This window comes from Rhinopithecus bieti, unplaced genomic scaffold (assembly GCF_001698545.2).
Source record: "Rhinopithecus bieti isolate Rb0 unplaced genomic scaffold, ASM169854v2 scaffold_18548, whole genome shotgun sequence".
NCBI classification, from domain to species: domain Eukaryota; kingdom Metazoa; phylum Chordata; class Mammalia; order Primates; family Cercopithecidae; genus Rhinopithecus; species Rhinopithecus bieti.
The window spans coordinates 1,323,099-1,339,914 of NW_016809526.1; the positions used below are offsets into that span (position 1 = coordinate 1,323,099).

A 16,816-nucleotide genomic window follows, 5' to 3' on the forward strand; every position below is an offset into this window, starting at 1 on the left:
CCCTTCCCCTTCCCTTCCCTTCCCCTCCCCTTCCCCTTCCCCTTCCTCTTCCCTTTCCCTTTCCGACAGGGTCTCACTCTGGCACTCAGGCTGGAGTGCAGTGATGCGAATCATGACTCACTGCAGTCTTAACCTCCTGGGCTCAAGTCATCCTCCCACCTCAGCCTCCAGAATAGCTGAGACTACAAGTAGTTGCTATTATGCCCAGCTAATTTTTCTATTTTAAACTTTATTTTGTTTCATTTTTTTCCAGTTTAAATAGTTTAAAAATTAGCCGGACGTGGTATCAGGCGCCTGTAGTCCCAGCTACTCGGGAGGCTGAGGCAGGAGAATGACATGAACCCGGGAGTCCTAGCTTGCAGTGAGCCGAGATCGCACCATTGCACTCCAGCCTGGGCTACAGAGCGAGACTCTGTCTCAAAAAAAAAAAAAGTTTATTCAAGAAAAAACGGAGAGTGACCCATTCAGGAGGAAGACTCCAGAGAAACAGGGTCAGTGCTCCAAAGGTCAAAGGTAAGTTCTTAATTATAGAGGCAGAAAACAAAGACATTAACAGGATTACAAAATTTGCTATACAAGGCTGCTTTAAGATGAAACTCTAATATGTAGGACATAAATAAGACTTCTAAAGTGTGTTCTCAGAACACCTGCCAAAATTATCAAAATTATGTCCTTGTCCCTGGGATTCATTTAAACTGAAAGGGCTGGGGACTCCTGGTTTAAAGTGGCATTGACTGAAGTTGGAATTTCTTCCAATTCTAACTAAATACCCATGGCAGAGGGACAGGGCATGTTCCATTTCTGTCTAGAGGAGCACAGTAGATGGAAATGGGAGGGAGCTGGGAGCTGGACATTGCAGTCTGTTTTATAGCTTGAAGAGGAGATTGGCAGGCACCCAGGTAGATAGAAAGTGAGGCCAGGGTCAGTATGATGTGTGTCTGTTGGTGGGCACCAAGTCTGGATCTATTCTATTCATTGGAGGAGGAGGTCAGGAGAAACATAAAATCTATGAAAAAATGCTGTCAAGTAGGAGGAAGGGAACACACATTTGAATAATCAGAGGAAGACAGAGCTCTAAAAATGAAACTTGTTGGTATCCCTAAAGATGCTGTTTGGTACCACCTTTGAGTACCATGCAGAGAATTCTTAAGATGCAAAAGACGGATGTGATTGAAAAAGACATATTATAGGCAAAAATATTTTTTAATGCTTACCACATGCCAGCAGTGGTGTTCGGGGCTGAGGATATAATGATGAATAAAATTGTCATAGTTCTTGTCCTCTCAGAATCTAGTGAGGTACCAGACAAGGGAACTGGCATTTCCAATTCAGTGTGAAATGCGTGATAAGAGGGTTGGCAGGGCGCAATAGAAGCCCCAGGACTCTGAGCCATCCTCGGCGGTCATGGCAAGCTTCCTGCATGAAAGCTGAAGCTCAGAGCATTTGAAGATGTAGGAGTTTGCCAAATGAAATGACTTGGTGGTGGAGGGCATTTATGACCAAAGAATACTGTGTGTGAAGCCCTAGAGGTGAGAAAAAACCCAAGATGTTGTCCAGGTGCAGTAGCTCATGCCTGTAATCCCAGCACACTGGGAGGCCAAGGCAGGAAAATTGCTTGAGCCCAGAAGTTTGAGACCAGACTGGGCAACATGGTGAAACCCCATCTTTACAAAAAAATACAAAAATTAGCTGGGTGTGGTGACACGCGCCTGTAGTCCCAGTTACTTGGGAGGCTGAGGCCAGAGGATCGATTGAACCTTGGAGGTAGAGGCTGCAGTGTGCTGTGATCGTGTCGCTGCACTGCAGCCTGGGTGACAGAGGGAGACCCTGTCTCCAAAAACAAATACGAATACAAAAACAAAACCCTAGAATGTTGAGGAATTGAGAGAAGTTCAGTGTGTCTGAATCAGAGTGTGAGGCAGGGAATGTCAAGAGATAAGTGATTAAAAAGCAATTAAAGATGAGTAATAACATTCACGTCCACATTAGAGAGAATGCTGTTGAATGTCAAATGAGGGATGTGAAGAACCACCTAAGGTATGTTCCCAGAATGCAGAGAAAAGGATTAAAAGTATTGGCCCGGTGTGGGAGATGAGAGCTATCTAGGGGAGGGAAGAATGATTCAGCGCAAGAATCTTAGGTATTCCTGTGGGAAAATAGAAGTAAGAACCAAAGACCTAATTAAACAAGTGTTTCTTGTGCTGAAAAGAACTTGAAGATGAAGATCAAAAGAATCCACCACAGGGTTGGGCGCAGTGGCTCACGCCCATAAACCCAGCACTTTGGGTGGTGGAGGCAGGCGGATTGCTTGAGGTCAGGAGTTCGAGACCAGTCTGGTGAACATGGCGAAACCCTGTCTCTAATAAAAATAAAAAAATTAGCCAGGCGTGGTGGCGGGCACCTGTAATCCTAGCTGCATGGGAGGCTGAGGCAGGAGAGAATTGCTCAAACCCAGGAGGTAGAGGTTGCAGTGAGCTGAGATTGCACCACTGCACTCCAGCCTGGGTAATAGAGCGAGACTCCATCTCCAAAAAGAAAAAAAAAAAAAAAAATAATTCCACCACATTCCAAGAAAAAAGAGTGACAACATTTTCACATTACAAAGATATAAGAAATAGACCATATGAGCATTCAGATAGAAAAAAGTAAGTTTTCTATGTAGGAACTGAAATCTCTCTGGACACAGGCTTTTTTTTTTTGCACCACCCAGGATCAGAAGACAATGAAACCACATGTAGTAGAGTTTTCAGGGGGAAATGTTGGGAACAACCTCATGCCCAACTAAGTCTGTTGTCTTTCAAGTCAACAGTATATACTTTCAGTACCATAGACCTGGTACCATAGACCTTTCCGTCCCTTCATTAACACATCTCAAAGATCTACTACCCAAAAGAGCAGTGAAAATGAAGATCTCAGTAATGAGGAGATCATGATCCACAGGGACTTTAGGACCAGCGTTGTTCATGCTGGACCCACATACAGGTATTTGGCCTCCGTGCAGTCTGGTCAGTTCTGTGGCTAGGGGCTGCAGTTTGGCCTGCAAGAACCTCCCTGAGCTGCTCCTCTTAAGGTTTCTGTCATTTCCCAGAAAGTGTATTTCTTGCACCACATGCTTTACCTCATGTTTCAGAAGAAATGTCATGATTGATGACCACATGAAACTGATTTGGCTCCAGGGTCTGTTGACATTAGCCAAACTATTTACATGGTTGAGAGCCAATGCCAAGAAGAACCATACACTTCCCCTTTTTCAAAACCAGAGCTGTGTAGTGCATCGTATTCATCATTTGCATTTGCATTACCAAGAGCCTCACATGTTTTCTATGTCTTTTTTTTTTTTTTCAAAGAGATAGTCCTGCTTTGTTGCCCAGGGTCTGCTCTTGAAATCCTGGACTCAAGTAATCCTTCACCTTAGTCTCCCAAAGTGCTGGGATTACAGGCATGAGCCGCTGTGCCCAGCTGTTGTCTGCATCTTTAAGACTTCAATGTTTACTTGATTTCTCTGACTTTTAACTAGGAAAGAATAGTAAAAGGTCTAAGCAGCCACTGTGTCAGAAAGCTTCAGTTCATACTGTCCTCCACCTGGGACTTGTGAATGTCCCTGTGTTACCTATGGCTGGACTCAGTATATTCATTATGTTTATATAATGCAAATGTTTAGAAGTGAGGCTGAACTGTTTTTTAATATTTTTTAGAATAAATCTCGGAATCAGAGAAATTATCATTTCCTTTTGATCTAAGAAGTTAGTGACTCACTTTAGTAAGAGAAATATTTTTAAAGGCACAGAAAAAAGAGTAAGAATTATAATAATATAAGAATTAAAATATTTCTGACTGGAAATATTACAATATAACTATTGCTGGGTAATTAGCCCTCCGCCCACCTCTGGAATTACTGACTTAAACAATATATTTGGAACCTTCAGAAACAGGGTCAATAGTGTATAAACATATATACTATAAGACCTTTATTATAGGCAATTTATTGCGAGGAGTTGGCTCATGGATTGTGGAAGATGAGAAGTCCCGTAATCTGCCATCTGCAAGCTGGAGACCCAGGAAAGCTGGTGGGGTAGTTCCAGTCTGAGTCGAATGGCCTGAGAACCAGGGGCACTGATGGGGTAAGCCCCAGTTTGAGTGCAGGAGAAGACTGATGTCCCAGCTCAAGTAGTCAGGCAGAGGGACCAAGTTCTACCTTGCCAGGTCTTTTGTTCTGGCCTGCAATGGACTGGGGAAGGAACACTGGGGAAAGCAACCTGCTTTACTCAGTCTATGATTCCAATGTTAATCTCATCCAAACACCTTTACAGACATACCCAGAATAAGGTTTATCGAAGTATTTAGGCATCTTGTGGTCTAGACATAAAACTAACTGTCACAAACAACATGCATTTATTATGCTCACGGGTTCTGTGGATCTGGAATTTCAACAGGGCACAGGAGGGAGGGTTTGTCTTTATTCCCTGGTGTCTGTGACCTCAGCTCAGTAAGACTCAAGCTGGGAATGACTTGGTAGCTGGGGGCTGGAAACATCTGGAAGCTCTTTCATTCCCCTGCCTGGTGCCTGGGTTGTCATGACTTGAATACTAGGATTACTGAGCAGAGCAGTCACCAGCTTGCCCAGATTCAGAGAAGTGGGGACACAGACCCCAACCTCAATGAGCAGAGTAGCAAAAGAATTTCTAGCCATACCTTCAAAAATGACCTAGTAATAACTTGCTAACATCGGTTTTCTTTACCTCACAGGATTTGGGATGGTGTTCTGTGTTGAACTGTGTCCCCCCACCCGCTTCCAAATTCATATGTTCAAGTTCTAACCCCCACTACCTCAGAATGTGACTATTTGGAAATCGTGTATTAAGTAAGTTAGAATGAGGTCATACTGGAGTGGGGTGGGCCTCAAATCCAATGTAACCAGTGTCCTTATAAGAAGGGAAAATTTGGATACAGATTTGCACACTAGGAGGACACCATGTGAAGATGAAGGGAGAGGTCAGGGTAATGTTCTGTCAACCAAGGGATGCCAAAGATTGCCAGCAAAACACCAGAAGCTAGTAGGGAGGTGTAGAACAGACCCTTCCCTCACAGCCCTCAGAAGGAACCAACCAGCCTTGCCAACACCTTGATCTTGCACTTCTGGTCTTCAGATCTGTGAGACAAAAAATGTCTGTTGTTAAACTATGCAGTCTGTGGCACTTTGTTACAACAGCCCTCGCCAACAATTACAGATGGTTTTAAGGTTTTTTTTTATACTTTTCATATTTTTGACAGGGAACGTATATTTCTTTAATAATGAGAGAAATAGATTTGGTTTAATTTAATGTTTTCAATTTCTTTGTTCCATAAAACATGAAAATATGCCAAAATCTTTCCATGGTTGTGTCTAGGTAATGTGACCACAGGTAATTTAAAAAATCCCATCTACTGAAAATGTTTAATGAGTATGTGTCACCCCTCTTATGGTAAGGAAAAGAACACTGGAAAAGCCACTATGGGAAGTGCAAAGAGCAGCTGCCCTGGGTCCCACTCCACTGAGGAGTAGCTCTGAGTCTGGTTCCCAGTGTGTAATGGGGGAGTCTTCCTCAGTGTTGAGAGAAACAAATGCATGCATCTATGCAGACACACGTGGAACCCCGGAATCCAGTGTCTGGCGCTGGGACCTGGTGAGCCACACTTTGCCTCCATTCTCCAGTGTGATTTACAGCCTGTGGCTGTGATTGCGAGTGGTGGTGGAAGATGTCAGTACTTTAAGATATATATAAATATATATAATATATATAGATATATATTATAATAGATATATAATATAATATATATCTATAATATATAGATATATATATCTGTAATATATAGATATATAATATAGATATATAGATATATATTATATAGATGTAGATTATATCTATAATATATAGATTATATATCACCTATATATAGATAATATATAGATATAGAGTGTTTTTATATATATTATCTATGCATCTATATGAGAGAGAGGGAGAGGGATAGAGAGAGAGACACACAGAGACAGAGTCTTGCTCTGTTGTCCAGGCTTGAGTACAGTGGTGTGATCATAGTTCATTGCAGCTTTAAACTCCCTGGGCTCATGCAATCCTCCCACCTCAGCCTCCTGAGTATCTGGGGCCACAGGAGCACACCACCATGCCTGGCTGATTTATTTATTTATTTATTTTGTAGAGACAAGGTCTCCCTTATGTTGCCCAGGCTGGCCTCAAACTCCTGGGCTCAAGTAATCCTCCTACCTTGGCCTCCTGAACTGCTAGGGTTACAGGCATGAGCCACCATGCCTGTCTGCGAAAAATATTTCAACCACAATCATGTCTTTTTTCATGCTGACTTACCTTGTTGAATGGCCCTGGAGTGGTCATGAGGATTTTAGGACTAGGCTAAGGGAAAACTGACTTATGAATATATTTAGTTTGATTTCAGTGAATGTCTTAGTCCATTTCAGCTGCTATAGCAAAATCCCATAAACTGGGTGGCTTATAACAACAGAAATTTATTTCTCACAGTTCTGGAGCTGGGAAGTCCAAGATCATAGCACCAGCAGATTTGGTGTTTGATGAGGGCCCCTTTCCTGGTTACAGATGGCATTTTCTCTCTATGTCCTCATGTCATGGAAGAGGTGAGGGGTCTTTCTCAGGCCTCTTCCATAGGGCACTAATCCCACTCATGAGGGCCCCAGCCTCATGACCTCATCTTCCCCCCAAATGCCCCACCTGTTAATACCATCACCTTAGGGGTTAGGATTTCAACCTAGGAATCTTGAGGGAACCCAAACATCCAGGCCATAGCAATGGGATTTACTTATGTGCTTTGCAGTCACTTCCTTGAGTAGGTAAGTTATTCATAACTATCCTGGGGGTGAGAGGGGCTTTGAAAGATAGTGCTACTGGCCACTGTGCCTACTCACCAGGCTTGTGACATGTACTATGAGAGGAACACTTTTTGCAGAGCCTAATATTGGCAGTATGTAGGTAGTAGAGGAACATTTGAGATGTATAGAACCAGCAGTCTGCAGATATTTTTCCAGATTTTATAGCTCCTGTATGAAAACACTTGACAGAGATTTCTCCAAATTTGACAATAATTCTAAAATTTACCTGAGATTATCAATAATGAGTTGAGAAGCTGAAATAAATTATTCTAAGCTATTAATGTTGGAAAGAACTCCAAATTTTAGCCAAATTAAAGGAAAACAACTTTTATTCTCAATATAGAAAATAATTTTAAATCTTTATTTTTTAGGAAAAGGTGTTTTAAAACAGCATGCAACTAAAAAAGATAGGAAAGGAAACACTACCGAAATGTCCCAGACAGTTAGTAAAAATGTTATTTCATATTTTGGTGAAAAATTTTGTTTGCTGTATTTGTCAGCCTTATTAAATTTATGCTTTATGTTTTTTTATTCTAGATACATATTTGTGTTTATGATTAAATTTGCATTTGTAAGTTTGCCTTCTTTTTCTTGTAGAGAGCCTCCAAAATTATAAAAACACAGGGCCCCTCAAAATCTGAGTCTGACCTGAAGGAGCCTAGCTTTCAAATCGATCCTTGTTTTCCCGCAAAGTTGTTATTTGAGTCTGATGCTACTAGTTAGAATTGTAAGTTCTCTGTTTTTCCATTTCCTACAGAAGAACTCAGATTCAGAAAAGCTATTTACCAATCATTTCCTTTTAACCTAAAAGGTTTCAGTGACTCTCTCTAGCAAGAGTTTGAGGGTGCATGCTCTTTACCTAGTCAGAGCAAAACCATGATTCAGAATATGAGAAAATGGCTCTCCTTTTCCTAGGAAGTTTTCAGTATAAAAACATGCTGTGCTTTTGAATGAAAAGTAAAATTTAAAGCCAATGGATGGAAATTTATTGTAAGAAGATGTAAAAAACCCCTAGTTGTTTCTGTTCTTGAAAATAAGAGTTGTTTTTTCACAGGGTCTAAGACTTGAATACATTTTTTCGAAATGAATTTGGCCTGTTGTATTAAGGCCTGTGATAATACGATTTCATTCCGTGGTGCAACTCCTTGACTACCTTCCTTCTGTAGCCACTGTGATTTGGTGTTTTAAAGTTAAAAAACTCAGGAAAAGATAGTCCTGGCTCATAAAATTACATTTGCATATATGGGGTTTTAATTTGAAGCCGGGGTTTCTTTGCCTTTATTTCTGATCAAAGATAAGCTTCACTTATTTTGCTGAACCTATTCTGTGGTTTTAAAAATATTTCCTGTTGTAAAATATAACAGATGTATTACACAAAGAACATAAAGTAAGTATCCAGCCTAGAATATTTGTCCTCTTTCCCCTATGCTGGTATGGAGAAAAAGAAAAGAGCATGTCTTCAGAATACAATAGCCTTATGTTAAAATGTCAACTCCATCTTTCATTAGTTGTGTGACCTTGGGCAAGTTACTTAGTCTTCTCATCTATTAAATCTTGGATATTAATATTCATCTTGTGAAGCTGTGAAAATTACATGATAAATTAGAAACAAAAACCTTTTCCCATCTAGTTATAGTACCTGGCACAAAAAGGAACTAAGCAAACACTTAAAATACGAGAAAGATAAGGCCTTAAGCCTGCTCCTGAGGAATGTGGAATCTGGAAGATGGCAGAAAAGAAGGATCAAAGGGGAGGGGTTAAATTATGGAGGCTTTGAAGTTGGTGAATTTTGAAGGAAGTGGTGGAAAGAAGTTGAGTGATTCTAGTTTGGAGAAAGTTTTATATAAAGTTGAGGTGTAAGTGATAAATTACATGTAGGGGACCACTGTTATATTTTCTTGGTTGAATTAAAGAGTATAAGTACATTTATTTCTTTATTCTTTCATTAATTCAACAAACACATAGTGAATGTTTAACATGTGCCAAGAAGTGTTTTTAGTACTGGAGAATATGAAGAGAAAGAAGACCCATTTCTCACCCTTAAAGAAGTTATAGTCTACTGGGAGAAGAGAATCAGGAAAAAATGGAAGGTATTAAAATGTGGGGTACAGAAGAGAAAGGGAGGGAGGTGGGGTCTGTGAGTGCTTTAGGTGTCAGAGGTAATTCTTGAGACGAGGTGTCTGCATGGCTGCGAAGGTCTGGTGGCAGGGTGTGAGGACTGCGTAGACATTCTAGGTAGAGAACTGGAATGAAGGAAGGCCCAGGTGTACCTCAGCTTTGCACATGTGTGGGTGGGAGCTGCTCCAGGGTAACGGCATGTGGGATCAGTGAGGGAGGGCTGGCTTGCATGCATCAGCGCAAGCCTGTGAGGGGCCACGTCAGGGAATAATGACAGTGGCTGTGGCAGTGCCTCCAAGAACAAATAGATATACCCTAGGGCAGGAGTACTGGATGCCTGGGCCATGGACCAGGTACAGGGTACTGCTGCTCTAGGGGAAGGTCTGAAAGACCAGGTGAAAGGGTGGGATTTGAACATTTTGGGAAACGTATTGAAGGTGGGGTTTGGAATGTGAGACTTCCCACTGCATGGGGAGGTGGCTTATGCCTGTAACCATAGACATTGGGCCCAGGAGTTCAAGATCAGCCTAGGCAACATGGCAAAACCCTGTCTGTACAAAAAATACAAAAAAAGTAGCCGGGTATGGTGGCATACCCCCGTAGTACCAGCTACTCGGTAAGCTGAGGTTGGAGAATTACCTGAGCCCGGGAGGTTGAGGCTGCAGTAGATGCCACATTGAGACTGTTTAAAAAAAATGTGTGGGGAAGACAGCTGAGGCAAGGATATTAAGTAAGAAGACATTTTATAAGCCTGGCCATTTGAAAATATAGGCTTAGACCAGTAGATTATAATTTAAATTTTACCTTTTTATTTTCCAACTCTTTAATCTCTAGGAATAACTGGAAGTTTTCAGAAGTTACTATCTCTGCTATGGGAATGGATAGTCAGACACCAATGTTCACAAATTACTCTTGAAACTTGATGCAAACAACCTGTTTAAAAACTGATGTAACGAGAGGAATTTCATGGATGCAAATGAACACCTGTGAAAATTCTTAGGCAAGAACTGCTTCATTTAGCAACACCAGGTTAGCAGTTTGAGAGAAGATCTTTTTTGGGTCTACATGCCCAAATTTACAGATTGTTTTGATACTTGAATCTGCCATAATGTTTGTTGAATAAATAATCTCTATCTTTGAGGGAGTTACTGAAATTTTTTATAATCAAACTCCTGAAAGGAATACATTTAGACTGTATGCATCTCAATGTACTCTGAGGCCTGTGGATATTTGCTGTTCTTTTTAAAGAATTTAGGCATCTTAACTCTTGGCATATAAAATTACTTTTAGGAACTATATGGATGTAATTCAAGTGTAATACCACCTATACATTTGCCAGAAATCACAGATATAAATATATATATACATATATATGTGTATATATACTTTTTCTCATTTCCAGTAACAATGAAAATCCTATAACTTTTTGCTGCAGATGAAAATAACTGGGATCATGAATGAAATGACCAGATGGTTGCCCTATCACCTAACAGTGAAGGTCTCCCCGCTTGACATGTTTCTGGTTTCTTAAGACTTTAATATATTGTTCTTAACATTTATTTGGGCTGTATTTGCATTTTTGGAAGCTGACCAGTTTCTACACATATCTAAATGCCTCTATTTGAAGACAGAGCAATAGAAATTGTCCCATCTAAAGAAGGAGGAGGAAGAGGAGGAGGATGAGGAGGACAAGAAAAGGGAGTGAGAAACATAGAGAACCTCAGGAATGTGTGGCACAATATTAAAAAAGCTGACATTATGGATAGTTAAAGTATCAGGAAGAGAGGAGAAAAAGAATGAGATGGCAAACATTTGAAAAAATAGTGGCTGAAAACATCCTAAATTTAATAAGATGTTTACATTTTCTGATTGGATTAGTTTTGTGAATCCCAAACAGGATAAATACAAAGAAAACCAAACTAGACACATCATAGTCAAACTACCGAAAACAAACAAACAAACAAACAAAAAACAAAGGAGAATCTTAAAAGCAGTAAATAAAAATGACACATTATATATAGGAGAATAATGATTTCAATGGTTGTGGACTTCTCAGCAGAAATTATAGAAGTCAGGGACAGTGGAATGAAATTGTTGAAGTGCTTAAAGAAAAAACTGTCAGCTTAGAAATCTCTGTTTAGCAAAAATATCCTTCAAGAATGAAAGCAAAATGAAGTTATCTTCAGATATCAGAAAACTGAGATTTCATCACCAGAAGACCTGCACTTCCAGAAGCTAAAGAAAGTTGTACAGACTGAAGGGAAATGATATGAGAAAAGGAATAAAAAGCATAAAATATTATAAATATTGGGGTAAACATCAAAGACCAATTTTCCTCTTAATTTTTTCATATATGCACAACTGTATAAAGGACATATTATAATATTGACTTAAGGTTTATATCACATATAGATAGATTATATGGCAGCTATGGCATAAAAGATGGTGGCAGTGTTGGTGGTATGGCTGGGGAGGGTAAATGGACCAATAAAATTGTGTCCTTTGCCAAAACATGGATGGAGCTAGAGGCCATTATCCTAAGTGAATTAACGCAGGAACAGAAAGCCAAATACTGCATGTTCTCACTGATAAGTGGGAGCTAAACTATGGGTTCACAAAGGCATACAGAGTGGTACTGTGGACATTGGAGACTCAGAATGGGGGAGGCTAGGAGGGAGGTAAGGGATGAAAAAGTACCTATTGGGTACAATGTGCACTACTTGGGGTGACGATGGGTCCACTAAAATCCCAGATTTAACCACTGTACAATTCATCCGTGTAACCAAAACCCACCTGTACCCCTAAAGCTATTAAAATAAATAAAACCAAATTAGCTCTGTTTCTGTTAGATGAGATGCAAATATTTTCCTAAGTTTGTCCTTTGTCTTTTGACTTTGTTTATGGTGTTTCACTCATGCAGATATTTTGATTTTATGTTTTAACTTGTCATTATTTTCTTTCATGTCTTCTGGATTTTAAGTCATGTTCTCAAGGCTTTCCCACTCTGATATTATAAATGATTTTTTCCTCATTTCTCTTACAACTTTGATTCTTTCACTTCCCACATTTAACCTTCCACCTATCCAGAATTTCCCCTAGCATAAATTGATATGGTCCCAATGTTTCTTTTTTTTTTTCCCCCAAATGGCCACTCATTTATACCCACACCATTTATTGAATCGTCTTTATAGTCCCTACTGATTTGAAATGCCAGCTTTACATACCAAAGTCCTGTATGCATTTGCCTCCGTTCTGTTCGGTAGGTCTGTTCAAGCTCCAGTTCCCAAAAGTGTTGAGTGTCGCTTAAAATCTAGAAGGGCTGGTTTCTAGTTTTCCATCATTGCTCTTCTTTTCTAGAGTCTTCTGTCCTATTAGGGCTTATTGATTTTTTAATATGATCTGTGGATTCAGTTTTCTTTAGTTCTAGTGAGCAACAACAACAACAACAACAACAAAATAAAAAACCCTTTTTTTTTAAAATCAAGATCACCTTAAATTTAAAATTAACTTAGGACAACTTGACATATTTTATGATTTTTATGTTACTCTCCAAAGATATAATAAGTGGTTCTATTTATTCAACTCTACTTCTTTGTCCTGCAGGAACATTTTGTTTCCTTATTAAGTCTGATATTGTCTTTTGGTCTGAGACAGACGTATTTTAGAAAATTGTGTTCATTGATTCCTATCTTATTAAAGACTGATTTTGCTAACTTTATTTCTATCTATTTGTTGTGAACGTACATGGGACCTTTTCTTTCGTTATATTTTCTGGCTATTAGTATGCACAGAGGCTTGTGATTTCTGTGTATTTATTTTATACCTTGATTGCTGAATGTGTTTTATTTCTAGTAATTTTTGTTTTTAGTTGGTTCTCATGAATTTTCCAGATATCCAATTATATAATTTGTAAATAGTCATAGCCTTACCTCCTCTCTAACAATTTTTGTTTCTCTGATTTCTTTCTCTTGTGTGGTAGCTTTAGATAGTACCTCCAGAGTGTGTTAGATAATAAAAGGAAATAGTGCCAATCAGACTTTTTTCTGACTTCAAGGGAACTTCTAGTGTTTCCTTATTAAGTCTGATATTGCCTTTTGGTCTGAGATAGACATATTTTTTTTTAAAAAATTATGTTCATTCATTTCTGTTTTATTAAATATATTTTTTAAAAAAACCTCAGAAGGCCAGGTGCAGTGGCTCACACCTGCAATCTCAGCACTTTGGGATGCTGAGATGGGAGGATCACATGAGGCCAGGAGTTCAAGACTAGCCTGGTCAACATAGTGGAACCGTATCTGTATTATTTTAAAACATAATAAATAAATAAAACCTCACAATGGAGATTAAATTTTGATAAGGCTTGTCTTACTATCTATAGATCTAGTCATATTACTTTCCCTTTAACTTATTAGTATGATATATTAATAATTCCTCCATCAAGTCATATTTGCATTTGGGAATAAATGTCACTTGGTCATCATATATTCTATTGGATAATTTATAATTTTTACATCAATATTTGTAAGACTGATCTGTAATTTTCCTTTATGTGTATGTGAAATTGTTACTGGGTTTTGGTAGCAGTGTTATAGTTGCTTTATCGAAATAATTTAAAAGTTTTTTTTCTTTTTCATAGTCTAGGTAGTTTAAATGGCACTGGAATGATCTGCGTTTTAAATATTTGGGAGAAATCCCTGTGAAACCGACTGGACTTAGGGAATTAGGGAGAGTGGTTGGCTAGTTTCTTTGTTTCATCTAAGAAATAAATCTGCTTAAGATTTTTCTCTTTTTTGTCATCAGGTTGGTAAATGATAATCTTCCTAGAAAATGATAATCTCATTCATATTTCAAATATAGTTGCATAGTGTATTCAAATATATTAGTATAATAATATAATACATATTAATATAATGTATAATATAATAATATATGTTATATAGTACTTCAAATATATTTGCATAGAATATTCAAATATATTTGCGAAGTAGTCTTTTACTTCTAATTTTCTTAGTTATTGTCCCATTAGCATTCTCATGTATATGGGTTTTTAATTTCTTCCCTTTTCCTTTGCTTAGGATTAAGCAGAAGTTTGTTTTGTTATTCAGAGAGCCAGCTTTGGTTGTATTTATCAGTTTTATTCTTTCTCTGTTTTCTAAATTATTAATTTCAACTTTATTTTTATTATTTCCTTTTCTAACTCCATGAGTGGTATGCTGAATTCATTCATTTTTACTTTTGTTTATTAATATCATATGAGGATGTGAATTTTCTTTTTTTTTTTTTGAGACGGAGTCTTGCTCTGTTGCCCAGGCTGGAGTGCTGTGGCCGGATCTCAGCTCACTGCAAGCTCCGCCTCCCGGGTTTACGCCATTCTCCCGCCTCAGCCTCCCGAGTAGCTGGGACTACAGGCGCCCGCCACCTCGCCCCGCTATTTTTTTGTATTTTTTTAGTAGAGACGGGGTTTCACCGTGTTAGCCAGGATGGTCTCGATCTCCTGACCTCGTGATCCGCCCGTCTCGGCCTCCCAAAGTGCTGGGATTACAGGCTTGAGCCACCGCACCCGGCCAAGGATGTGAATTTTCATCTGAACACCACTGTAGCTATATCTCAGATTCTTAGTGTTAATATATATAATTAGCTGTTGTCATAATTATGATTTATGGTAGAAAGCCACTAAAGAGTTAAGAAAATTAGTAAATTTGCTTACTTAGGATGGGCCTAAATTAAGAAGGGCCTTGAATGATAGATGGTAGGCAGAGGACTTTAGACTCAATAAAAACAGTGTTAAGAAGCCATTGAAAATCCTTGGTTAGGAAACTAACAAGATATGTGTTCTTTGGAAAGATGAACAGCCCGTATAGCAGCAGTTACCTTATCTACTGCTTTGCCTGTTTCAAAACAAATGTTGGATAGGAAATGCCCTTTTCAGCAAAGATGAAAAAATGACATCTAACTATTTACTTCTCAAAGATATTGCCAGATCTTGCAAGTGAATATCCAGCTGGAACCTTCCACAATTGTTCTGAACGTTGTACTTACACTTGTTTGAAATCTTTAAGGTTCCTTTAAATGGAAAGTATATCCTAAAGTAATGAGACCAGGAAGCAGTCATTCATTTCTACTACATATTTTGTGTTATTATCAGTCACTTGGAACCTACCTTTGCTGTCAAAGGTGTCTTATTTCTCTACTAGATTGTAAACTCTTTATACAAATTTAATATTTTTATATTGTAGGAGGCCAATTAATATTTGTTACTAATTTATTTTACTTAAAACTGTTGTATAATTATAAAATTCTCACAGTGAGCATACAATAATTGAAATACTCTTGAGATTATCTGCCTTATCTTTTTATTATTCCTAATTATATGGAACATTTTCAACGGTCTCATTATATTAAGTAGATAATCTACTTTATCCTGCCTTTTTAATCATTAGAGCAACTAAATTTGGATGTGTTTCATTGTACCGACGATCTCTTTTATTTGACTTTTGTGTCAAGGCCTTCCGCAGTATCCATCTGCTTCTAGTTTCTTACTGATTTTGCTGGGAGAGGCAATTGGCTATAAAAACTGTATTCTTAGGTTCCTCTGCTGGTAAGAGTAGCCATGTACTGGCCAGGCGCAGTGGCTCATGCCTGTAATCCCAGCTCTTTGGGAGACCAAGGTGGGCAGATTGCCTGAGCTCAGGAGTTTGTGATCAGCCTGGGCAATACAGTGAAACCCCGTCTCTACTAAAATACAAAAAATTAGCTGGGTGTGGTGGCATGCACCTATACTCCCAACTACTTGGGAGGCTGAGGCAGGAGAATTGCTTTAATCCGGGAGGCAGAGGTTGCAGTGAGCTGAGATCACGCCACGGCACTCCAGCTTGGGCGACAGAGGGAGACTCAAAAAAAAAAAAAAAAAAAAAAAAAAAAAAGAGAAGCCACGTACTAAGTTCTGGCCTCTGGGATGGAGGTAGAGGTTATTGAGCAGAAAGTTCCTGGTTGGGATCTGGAGGGAAAGGTTAGGGGAAGAGGATCATGTTCCCAGAAAGGATGGTAGACTAGAAAGCTTGAAGTTGTGAACAAGACTGGCTACACAATTTGCAGGGCCCAGTGCAAAGTGGACATGCAGGACTGCAGTTCTCAATTATTAACACTCTAAAAATGCCAATAGCAGAGAATTACCCTAGCATTGGGTCCACAGGTCATAGCCCCATGACTGGCTCTGAGTGTGAAGGAACCCGGGGCCGGAGGAGGCTGATCCCAGCCCTGGACTGCCAGTCTGTTCTTTTCATAGAGCGCACAAACCTCCTTCTTTTATTTAAGCATCTGTTGTCTGGGTTTTCTGTTACATGCATTCCATAACTGATGCAGGTTATCATTACCCTCATCTGATAGATGGAGAAACTGGAGCTCAGACAGGTTTAGTGCCCTGTGCATGGGAGCAGATTTTGGGGTATTCACAAACTTAGGTTCCGTGAATTTGGGTCGTATATTCATTCAACATGTTGTCTTTCTTTTTCCACGGAGATGTTAACATTCTGCATTTCCTGTTTCTGGCCAGATTTTGCATTCCGCAAGTTTGCTTGTTTCACAATGCCCGCCTCTTTGTAGCCTATAGTAGGAGGAAGCACTTCATCCCATTTGTTTTTCCTCATTTACATTTAATTTTTACTCTGGAGTGAACATAATGCAGAAGTTCAGTCCACATTTAAAATATTGCTAAAAAGTGATTCACTTCCAATTCTAGCAAAATGTTTATACTCTGATTCCTTAGTAATTCTCTAAGAGGGAGAGTTAAGATTACATAAT

General features: G+C 39.1%; 2 long non-coding RNA genes across 2 annotated transcripts in view; both read left to right on the forward strand.

Annotated features, from left to right (window-relative positions):
* The window catches only part of LOC108540535 (uncharacterized), a 17,065-nt gene extending 16,773 nt beyond the window's left edge, over positions 1-292 (forward strand). The window contains exon 3 of the long non-coding RNA XR_001888699.1: positions 254-292. This is a non-coding gene — a long non-coding RNA (uncharacterized LOC108540535). The remainder of the gene's footprint in view (positions 1-253) is intronic.
* Positions 293-380: 88 nt separating this feature from the next.
* LOC108540529 (uncharacterized) lies at positions 381-10,470 on the forward strand. Its single transcript, XR_001888697.1, has 4 exons — positions 381-513; positions 4,747-4,861; positions 8,864-8,988; positions 9,851-10,470. It is a non-coding gene; the product is annotated as an uncharacterized LOC108540529 (long non-coding RNA).
* The last annotated feature ends 6,346 nt before the right edge of the window (positions 10,471-16,816 follow it).